Genomic DNA, 11,847 nt, shown 5'->3' on the forward strand with positions numbered 1-11,847 from the left:
CTGCTTTCATAATTTCATTAGCCTGGTTTAATATGATTATTTTAATTTAAAAAATCCTTTTATTTCATATAATGTTACTTATTTTACCACAGTAAATTAAGATGGCTGTTTACCATGTAAATTAACCGACATGAATTTATTTGGAAAAATAATCACAATTTCAAAACTGAACCAATTGGGGTAACTTTGTTTTTTTAAAAGATGCACTATCCGGCACATTTTGACACCCCATAATTGAATCCAATGTGATTTCAAGAAGCTAAGTTATAAGCATTTGATTAGACGAAGGTCCAGTTTTAAAAGAGACACACTGGCCTATTCAAAACTCCACGGACTAGACATTTGGTTTGAGAGTGGTAAATGGCTAGTTCATGTGTGCCTTTAATTTAAAACCAAAGGAACAAAAGAAAAGTGAAACAAAAGAGCTGACAAAGTTATGAAAAGTACAGAGAAGTAAAAACTGAAATAAATACTGCTTTAAATAAGGCTTCATTGAAGAAACTGTGTCGTCTCTTTGTTGAGCTTGTTGGGATCTTTTTGCGCCTTGTATACATGTAGGCCAATTTGTCACTTTTAAAACGGGACCTTCATCTATTCAGTTGCTTGTAACTTTACTTCTTGAGGTCACATTGGATTCAATGTGGTGTCATACATGTAATGTAGGCCTACAGGATTAGATAGTCAGATAGTGCATCTATTGCAAAAATAAATTTACCCCAATATGATTTGTTTTGAAATTGTGATTATTTTTCCAAGTGTAAGGATACTTTCTTTGCGCAGTATACAATTTACAATTACATATACATTGTACATGTAGAATGAATGATGTTTTACAGTGGTACCCAAAATACACAGCGAACAATTTGGTTAAATAGAGACAGAGCATTAATATTCTGAATGATGTAAAATTAAGGGGGTACTACACCCCTGTCAAATTTTGTGCCTATTTTTGCATTATTCTCACAAATTGTAGCGCATTTATGACAAGTAAGTATGCATATTATAGGGGCAAAGACTACAACTACTTCACTGAAAATTTTATTTCAGCACAGACAACAGTTGTGGAGGCACAGTCAAAAATGAGGGAAAACCACTATTTGTACCATACTTAATAGGCATTCAAAATTAATGACGGTTAATGCATGCCCTTTTCCCTTTATTTAGGATTACCTTATAGAGAGAACAGCAAGCTCCAGAACAATTTTCTTCTGACGACATCGCAACATGTCAGTGTTTGGGAGCTATGTACCCCGATAGTCCAGGAATTGAAAGAGCTAGAGTCAAAGGGCATGTTCTTATACGATGCTTCTACCAAACAGACCGTCTTTTCATACATGTAGCACCATTACTAATTGTAACCGCTGATAATGAGCGTGCATCCGAGCTTGCTAACCAATTAGGGTGCTCTGCGAACATGTTTTGTTCCTTATGCAATAATCTGGAAATTTTACCTTGTGTTGTACATTTCCTTAAAATGTTTATAAAATATATTTCATGGTGCTTAGGAGGGGGTACTGCTTTCATAATTTCATTAGCCTGGTTTAATATGATTATTTTAATTTTAAAAAATCCTTTTATTTCATATATGTTAGGGTCAGTCCATCTTAAATCATCTAATGGGTTGGCTGGTCACCCTCTCAGATTTTGTTTAAAATCACTTATACATGTATCATAGCCTTAAATGAACACATTTCAAACGGTAGGTCTCTACTCCTTGTCGTTTCCGAGAACCGGCCTATTGAAAATTGGGCCAGACCCCCCTTTTGGGCACAGCGTGTCGCGACATTCATTTTCTTCCGAGTTTAGACATCCATATCTTCCCCTAGGGGTAAGCTACAGGGCTACAAATTGGAATCTAGGGTGTCTTTGACCCAAATAACCAGATTCTGGACTCATAAACAATGTATCTCACCCCCATTTGCTGATATACACATATAAAAATGCATGTTCGTGTTGGACGACATGACAAATTCCTGTTTTGCCCTCCCCCCTCTTCTTCATCCTAGATGTCAGACATCATCGATTTTGCCTTTAGTAGGCAATATAGGTTCAGGTGTGACCCTCTAAAGCAGGGTAGACCACTCATTGGCTTAATAAAAATTTCACAGGGGCTCAAATATGACTCCTCAGCCAAAAGACCCCCCCCCCCCCCGTTCGTGACCCCATTTGACCTTGTGGGAAATAATCCACCATAACCAAACTCACACAAATTCAAAATACTTGCATGATGTTCCTCTGTACCAAAAATCTTTGTGGTGTCAAGCCATCTTCATGGTTAAATTAGTGTTTGAATCTCTCATTGAAATACACAGTAAATTGATGAACTTTGCATTCTGGGAATTAGAACATTACTGTGTATTTCAATGCGATCTCCAAACAGTCATTTAACCATGAAGATGGCTTGACACCACTTTGATTTCTGGTACAGAGGAACATCATAGAAGTATTTTGAATATGTTTGAGTTTGATTATGGTGGCTCATTTCCCACATAATAAAATTTGGGTTGGTACATGTATTAAAGGGGCATTTCATGATCCACAGCCTCATCCCCCCACTTTTCTCAAAAAAAGTTGAGATTTTTACATCACTGGAAACCTCTGACTACATAATGTTTATGTACAAAATATTTCTTGCAGATTAATTCGTTTAGCAAAGATATCGCGAAATTACAACACATTGTCTATGGAGCAGTGTAATACACATAATCATGCATAACTCGCAAACGCGAAATCGGAATCAACTGAAATTTTGGAAATAAGCTTTTTTCGTGGGTATCTACTGAAAAATGTCATAAAAAGAGGATGCTAGGATCACGGAATACTCCTTTAAGAACAATTTTGTGTGTATTTCAATGGGAAGTGGACAAATTGCGTCAAAAAACATCAAATATTCAACAAGTCATAACTCTGAAACGACAAAGAGTTGAGACCTACCGTTTGAAATGTGTTCATTTAACCCATAGGTCTATGATATATGTGATTTTAAAGAAAATCTGAGAGGGTGACCAGCCAACCTTTTCTGAAAATTAGGTGATTTGATATGGAATGACTTGTTACTTATTTTACCACAGTAAATTAAGATGGCTGTTTACCATGTAAATTAACCGACATGAATTTATTTGATTTTAGAATGTTTCAGACTCTTGGCTTGAAAGGTCATCAACCACTGCACTGTTACCAATGTACGCCTGCCTATCCCTTTCTTTGATGTTGTCCCATTCGTCTCCGCTTGGCGATTGCAGCCCTTTGCTCACTACCCACTTTTCATATTTTATGAAGAAATGTTTGGTGAGATCAACGCCATCCCTAGTGGACTCCCGAACAAATTGTCTCTGTATTAAAATAAAATAGATAAGATATTTTGTAAGTGACTAAAAATAATTTTTACAGTATGGTAAAAGATTGATGACATCCTAGAAATTATAAATTAAATAGTTTTGTTTTATGGCTGACCCGCTCCTTCCCTGTTCATACCAAATCATCATAGGATGTCATTGATCTTTTGGGTTGTTCCCTAACCTATGCCTCAAATTATTTGTGACCCAAATTGGAGCTGAGACTACTAGTATACCTGGCCCTGAACAATTTTTTTAATGTAAATTTCACACCCCATAATTTGATTTTATGTGACGTGTCATGTCAAAACCAGCCACTTTTGGGCAGGATCGTAAATATGGAGAAATAGCCAAAAATCTGCCGGCCCAGGGGGCCACTCACATAATTGGTCTGTACGCATGCGTGACCAAAAAAACAAGGAAAAGGGGTGTTTTTTTTAGGCAAGGCGAGTTACGCGAGTGACGCATTTAGGGTCTAAAAAACACTGATTTTCAAGAATAAGGGTAGTTTTCTGAAACTGAACAACTTGTTTAGGGTACCTTTTCAAATTTTTGGTAAATTACGAGTCCAAAAAGGGTACATTTTTCATTTTTACTGGCCAAAAAACTCATTAGGGGGTAAATTCTATATTAAATTACCTTATTAAGGGGCTAAATTTGCTGGTTGGGTAAAACTCGTTTAGGGGGTGTTTGAAAAAAATTTGGTCACGCATGCGTACAATGTCATATTTGAGTGATCCCCCCGGGTCGGTGGGTGGTTTTTTCACAATTTGGGTTTGTTGCGAATTTGTGATGTTATCAATGTTAAAAATATTGTCTGATGGTTTCAGACCGCAATATAACTGGCATCTTGTATTTTTTTATTTTTTTTTCAAGTTTATACTTCCTACTCTCAACATTGTCAATTAATATTTAATTAATATATAATTAATATTTGATATCTCAATTTCCAATTTTATTTACCATAACTTCCGAAATCAATATCTTCGCTTAGGAATGTCCGATTTCACTGGGGAAAACGTCGTTGTGGAGCAAAATATCTCTATATTTAAGATGTATGTAAAAACCTCAAAATTCATATCCTAGCTGCCCAAAAGTGTCTGCTTTTGACATGACACGTCACATATAACCTACGAGATGTAGACATGCGGTGGACCCTCTAAAATTGTTGAAGTGCAGGATACACAAAATGTGTAGGGGTGTACATGATACATATACATGCTCTATAGATATGATGATAGACAGCCTACATGTATATAGAACTGTAAGGTGAAATTTTTTACAGTGGACCCCTAAATTTATGCAGGATACATTAAGGGAACATTCAGTAGACCTATGGGGATGGTGAAGGTGAACAAAATGCTGTCACATGGTGTATACAAATCTAGAAACCAATTATACAGCCTATTGCACTGAAAGTAACGTGATTCAAAATTACTCATTGAATTTGCTTACTCACCAGTAAAGCTAATGGGCCAAGAAAGCTTTGGTGAACAGTCTGGTGCCGTGCATGACAGATCACCCCAACAAGCTCTGGGTAGTGATATTCTTGTACTTCTCATACTGGGTGTCTTTCATGGCTAGTACCTACCATTAAAATATAAAGATAAATAAATATTGTTGACATTATACATTGTATTATATGTGTGATATGGATTAATTTTCACTCTAAATTTGTAACTTGTTGTGATGGTACACCAAATGTAGCATGCAAGGTACCGGTATACATGTATTGTTTCTATTTATCATATGTTTATTCTCATTCATCAACGCATGAAAATGACAAATCGAGCTGTAAAAACTTTAGGCCTAGATAATTAATTGGCAGATATTTATGTTTGCAGTAGACGGCAAAGGCCAAATTCCAATTGTTTATTGTAGTACAGTTAACAAAGTGCAGCCACTGCCCGGGGTCACTCCCATTGTGGCCTGTACACCATCCGCGATAATCAACTGTTGAAAAGCACCCTAAACAAGGATTTAACCCTTGGCTAAAACAATACCCTAAACAGGTGTTTTCACACCCTAAACAGGGATTTTATTCCTTGCATCAAATTTCATACCCTAAATTTAATTTCAGCAGTATTAGCAATTGCAATTTTGCTACCCTTTTTCCAATATGTGACCATCCAGCACAACTGAGCCCTGAAGTCGCCAATCATCATTTTTGAGATATTAATAATACCAAAATATTCTGCTTGAAATTAGCTTTAAAATGATGTATATCATGTAGTACTTGACATTTAAGAAGTGAAAAATCAATAAAACAGTCAATAAATCCTTTGTTTTCTATTGTTTATTGTTAAGTTCAATATGGAGCATATCTCAATAGTGGCACTGGCAACATCCGGGCTCAGTTGTAGTGGATGCCTGGATGGTCACATATTTTATGTTTTTGGCACCCTAAACGCATTCCGCGCGTACCGTGCCTACCCATGAAAAACTACCCTTTTTATGCATTTTTATTATCGCGGATGGTGTACACAATGGGAGTGACCCCCCGGGAGCCACTGTCCCCCAGTGGCTACAATGAATACCCAGTGAGCATTTTGTGCATGCCCCATTGGTCGATCATCATCTACATCTTAAATAGGGCTTCGAGTTGGTTCACAAATAAGTGATACCTAGCCCTTGAGTATTATACATTGACACAGGTACCTGAACTTCATAATGTTAACAATTTGGTGCATCAGTTATTTCCAGTTTATGTAGCTGCCTACATGTTTCAGTGAAAACTCACATATCTCCGTTCCTCTTGTTGGAACATTTGCCAGAATTTACGCCCCTGGTCACCAAATACCTTCTCTCTGTTATCAATAGATGTGGCACTGATGATGTCCTTGATCTTCCTTAAAATTCCTGCTCTGCCTATCTTTCTGGTGGGGCTGGTCATATAATGCTTAATCAGTTCATTGTATATCGGCAACTGCATGCAATAGAATACAAAAATGATTCAAAATTATCATTTAAATATTGAAGTTGATTCAATTATGATTTGTGAATAATGAGTTGATAAATATACACAAAAAATTATGTTGTTTACATTGGTTTTTGGTGGCTTTTGGTAATGAGAACGGATAAGGAATTACATTTTCAATTCATGGAGTGAATTGAAAATTGATTTTCGTAGATGTGACATGATCAAGGGGAATACATGTAATGTTAGCAATTATTGATTAGAAGTTTTTACATACTTATAGGTTAATGAACGCGTATTGGTCCCATCATGGCTGTATTAAGAGGTTGGACTGTATAATCTTTGTACCATACTTAATAGGCATTCAAAATTAATGACGGTTAATGCATGCCCTTTTCCCTTTATTTAGGATTACCTTATAGAGAGAACAGCAAGCTCCAGAACAATTTTCTTCTGACGACATCGCAACATGTCAGTGTTTGGGAGCTATGTACCCCGATATTTATATTTATTTTTTATAACATTCGGCCGAAGCCAGGCTAATCCCAATCGTGCTCAGAGGCTACTAAATTTAAGGGACGCCATCCGGATATGATGGGACAGGGATATGGGAAGAGGTCCGATTTTAGATGCAGGAGGAAAACCGGAGCACAGCAAGCTCCAGAACAGCAAGCTCCAGAACAATTTTCTTCTGACGACATCGCAACATGTCAGTGTTTGGGAGCTATGTACCCCGATAGTCCAGGAATTGAAAGAGCTAGAGTCAGAGGGCATGTTCTTATATGATGCTTCTACCAAACAGACCGTCTTTGTCATATCACAGTTAAGATTACCTTATAGAGAGTAACCGCAAGCTCCAGAACAATTTTCTTCTGACGACATCGCAACATGTCAGTGTTTGGGAGCTATGTACCCCGATAGTCCAGGAATTAAAAGAGCTAGAGTCACAGGGCATGTTCTTATATGATGCTTCTACCAAACAGACCGTCTTTGTCATAGCACCATTACTAATTGTAACCGCTGATAATGAGCGTGCATCTGCATTATTTTGTCTAATTTCTCCAGCAACAAGTAATACATACATGTTCATTAACCTACTTCATACACGAGAAGACAAAAAATCTGATTTTTGTTGTTTTCATAACAAAATTATCACTAGTTAGTTAAAATGTTGAAAAATAAAACCAAATTTGAATGCATCAACCCATCAGAAAAATGAATCAAGCCTACACGACGCGAATGCGTGCAATAGAATAGTACTAGTAGCCATTTTTGGGAACAGGAGCTCATTTTCGCATTACGACCAACATACAATTTTAGCTTGGTTGTGTATATTAGGGTGATTCATAAAAAAAGAAATTGGTATTTTTCAACGGGACACCCCCTCATTTTGTTCATTTTGATAATAAAATCATACCTGCAAAATATGAAAAAAATTCAAAAAAGTTTACCGGGCGCTACCGGTCAATGAACTTTTGTACACAAAGTCAATGGGATTTATGAGCCATTTTCTTTACAACACAAAAAAGCCATGTTAATTTTCCCTGATTGTGCCAAAAATATTTGTAGTGTGAGTAATGTCCTTAAAATAAATGCTAAAGAAAATTGTAAAAATGTTAACCCGCTTTCCAGAAAATTGCATTTTTGTAAAAACTGTTACATTTGGGGCAAGGCAGTTGCTGGAACAGCCAAAATATTATGGTACTTGGCTAATATAAAGTTGTGTTTATGGGGCTCTAGTTCTTTCTTTTTTTTTAAATGTTTTTTTTGTTTCTTTGTTTGTTTTTGCTTTGTTTTGTTTGACTTGATCATGATTATGTGTTGTTTTGTTTTGTTTTTGTTCTGTTATGTTTTGTTTTTGTCTTGTTTTGTTTGTTTTTACTTGATCATAATTATGTTTCCTATATTGTATTTTGTTTGTTTTCTCAGAGCATGTAGGTCTAGTGTAGAAAACTCAAGATGGTATGATTTTTTTCTTTTTGTCTTTGTGTTTTTGTTTTTGTTTGTTTTTGTTTTTTGTTATGGTTTTGATTTTTTTGTTTTGTTTTTGTAGTATGTATGTCTAATTAAATTAAAAGGTTTGCTGTTTTGTGTTAAGTACGTTCGCAAATAAGTTTATTTCATCAAAGTTTCTTTATTCCGGTCAGGGTATTTTTGTCGATAACACTTCACAAGTACCTTGCACAAGGTGTAGTTTTGAACTGGCCACTATCCAATGTTGTGACCCCAATTTATATACATTTCTTTTCAACCATGGTGAATCTAATCCTTCCTGTGGTCATTCAATTCAAACAATACAAATCTTCATCAGGTATGGCCATAATGACCACCCCTGATACAGATGTATGGATTTTGATAGTTACTATTACATAAGATTTTAAAAGCTGGTATCACCATTGGGGTAAACTAATATGTGAAGAATTTTAATCTTTTTTTTTATCAACAGTTCAGTTCAATAAGGTATAAATTTGGGGTGCCTGGTGGGATTCCAGGGGATATCCCAGGGTATTCTTTTCTTGAGCTACACTCCCTCTGTCACTTTTGAAACATTTTTTATTATTACAGTCAACTATGAACTTTAATTAGGTAAAAACCCATGTTTTCACAAAGTTAGGTATATCATTGAACATTTACTTCAGTTTTGCAAGCCTGGTAGACTTTTTAGGCCCTGAAATAAGCGTTTGAAATTTTTGACAAAAATCCCATTGACTTTGTGTACAAAAGTTCATTGACCGGTAGCACCCCTAAACTTTTTGAATTTTTTTCATATTTTGCAGGTATAATTTTATTACCAAAATGAATAAAATGAGGGGGTGTCCCGTTGAAAAATACCAATTTCATTTTTTGTGAATCACCCTAGTGTATATGTATGTACATGTATTTTAATATTTGGTTATTTCCATTTTTAATGTGTAATTGAGGGACAAGTCAGTGACTGAGTGGGCGTCAGACTGTTTTTATATCATATGGGTCATTATTTTTTATGGTGGGGGCCCCGGAGGACACTTTTGTATTTAAAGACGTCACCTGTTTCCAAGGACTTTCATCTTCTTTTACCGATTACACAACATGGTAGTACGTACTACATGAGTTAATTGTACTGACAAATATTTAGTCTTCCGTTCATATCAGGCTGCAAAATAATTGCCTTTTGGTGCCCCTATCAGTTGTCTTGATGCCGTATTTTAATACTTTTTATTGCCTTGTAAAATATATGTGCCCTTTCAAAATGGCCTTGAAATGGGTACCCTTCAGAATGCTTATTTTGCAGCCTGGTTCATATTTGTATATATATATATCAATAACAGTATATTAACATTTTCTTCTTAGGCCTTAAAAATGTTTGATTGGCGTAACCCGATCAAAACTAAAAATAAGTCTGACCCTAGACTTTTTCTTATTTTTTGGCAAAAAATTTTTTTTAAAAAGGTTCTAAAGCCTTTATCATTCGTGATTTACAGCTTAAAATGGGTGTAAAAAAATATACCTTTATACCGACCGACCTAGCCTAATTTATGTTACGCCAATCAAACAAATTTTTTAGACCTTACCAATACCATTTCATTTCAATTAGAGAAATCTTTCAAGGTCAACAATGGACAGTTGTGCACTCCTATTGTCAAGTGAGTTGTATTATACAGTATCATAATTTACCGTAATTGTGTTTTCTTGTCTTGTGCAATGTAATTCAGCTTTGTTGTGATTTGCATTTTGTAAATTACATGTAAACCTTGAATATTATAATTTGTGTCTATACATTGTACATGTACTGATACTAAGATTTTAGAAATAAAATGGTATAGTGTTACAACAGTACAGCCTTTCCATTTTTTATTTGACTTTTATTTATTCAATGGGCATGGCTCAGACTTTTAGGAAATGCATACTTTTTTGTAATTCAATATTTAGAGTAATTATTATCCATTCTTATTCAATGGGTGCATCTTGTAAAGAATTCACGTAATTTGATTGGTTTTCTGGTGTATAATATCTCACAATAGTTGATAGTGATATTAGTCAGGCGTGCGCCGCCCGCGCAACAACGGCACGCTTGTTGCTCCTCAATGATCGCAGCGATAATGCGTTCAAGCGTAATACATGTGCGAGAACTAAGAACGCGATTCGGCGGCTGAGATGTTCGTGATGGTTTCTTTCATTTAAAACAACAGGGATGTCCTCACAAAAGAAACTTTTTTTTTTTTCTCGCAAAAATTACATTACAACTGAATAAGAATGAGGATAAAAGATTGGATGTTGTCTTTTGCCTGTCCAATATCGTGTCACAATGGATGGGCTGTCCAATATTTTTATCGTAGTGGATACCGGCTGCGCCGGCATCCACTACTCAAAATATTGGACAGCCCATCCATTACGACACGATATTGGATAGGCAAAAGACAAAATCCTATCATTTATTCTCTAATTAAATATTCTGGATCTGCAGCTTATTTAGGGCTATAAAAAAATTACACCAATAAAACTTTTTGTTGGCATTATGAGACTGACCCTAAAAAAGGCCATAATGTACAAATTTATAATATGATTCAGTTATTTTTTTTGCAAACTTGTTTTTTGGCATACGTTCAATGTTTACACATGTTCCAACTACAAATGAAGCTAGCTAAATATGTATTTGTATGTCAGCGGAGCAATTTTGACAAGTCCCCAATTATAACTTTGAATTAAAAGGGCATTTGGTGATCCACAGCCGGGATCCACAGCCTCAACCCCCCACTTTTCTCAAAAAAAGATTAGATTTTTTATACCACTGGAAATCTCTGGCTACATAATGTTTTTGTACAGGGTGAGTCAAAAAAAGTGCAATAGAGAAAAGAATCCATTTTTATTTAAGAACCGAGCTGAACTTTTCATGTTTTAAAACATTTTATATATGGTATATCCATCAGTGACCTTATGTGAAAAAAATTAAGCAATCAGCATATACCGTATTGTTTTTATGACACATTTTATAACGCTACCCAATTATAATGTTTGTCCAAGAGACATCTAAAATTTGAACGTCAGCCCATTCTGTGCAATGTAGATTTGGAACAACTGCCATTTTCTTAACCTCATTGGCATTGAAATAAAATGGAGCACCCAAAGTGTTATTGCCCTTGGTCTTGTTTAAGGAGAAGTAATATTATTTGTTGTTATTTTCATTTTACTTTTACTTTAAAGATGTTTGTTCACTATCAAAAACTTTTTCAAATGTCAAAATGAAATGTGCACAAATTGAAGTGGGTGAATTACAAAATAGCCAATAAGTTGGAAATTTTAAAAAATGGAGCTGGAGTAGAGTAAGGTATGAAGGACTTAAAGTAATGTCAGAAAGTTTGTTTGAACAGAAAAAGGAAATTAAAATAATGGAAAAATCAACCTTATTTAAGTTAAAGTCAGTTTCAGATCTGGTGCCTTTACTGTGCACTGTGTGCTCTCATTCAAAATACATGGTACCTCGTGGACACAAAACGAAATTGGGTATCGCAGCAAAAGGACTCATTAAAATGAAAAGGTAGTCGCGATTCATATTTTCACAGAAGGTGGCCATTGAGTGTGGCATTTATAGAATATTTCAATATTGGGAAAGTTCTA

The 11,847-nt window shown here is 35.4% G+C and overlaps 1 long non-coding RNA gene across 1 annotated transcript; it reads right to left on the reverse strand.

The window, feature by feature from the left end:
• Positions 1-3,108: 3,108 nt before the first annotated feature.
• On the reverse strand, positions 3,109-6,517 carry LOC140145807 (uncharacterized). The gene is made up of 3 exons (XR_011858137.1): positions 6,076-6,517; positions 4,795-4,922; positions 3,109-3,332 (listed from the first exon to the last, which is right to left on the reverse strand). It is a non-coding gene; the product is annotated as an uncharacterized lncRNA (long non-coding RNA).
• Positions 6,518-11,847: the final 5,330 nt, after the last annotated feature.

The sequence above is a fragment of the Amphiura filiformis genome, chromosome 2, assembly GCF_039555335.1.
Source record: "Amphiura filiformis chromosome 2, Afil_fr2py, whole genome shotgun sequence".
NCBI lineage: Eukaryota > Metazoa > Echinodermata > Ophiuroidea > Amphilepidida > Amphiuridae > Amphiura > Amphiura filiformis.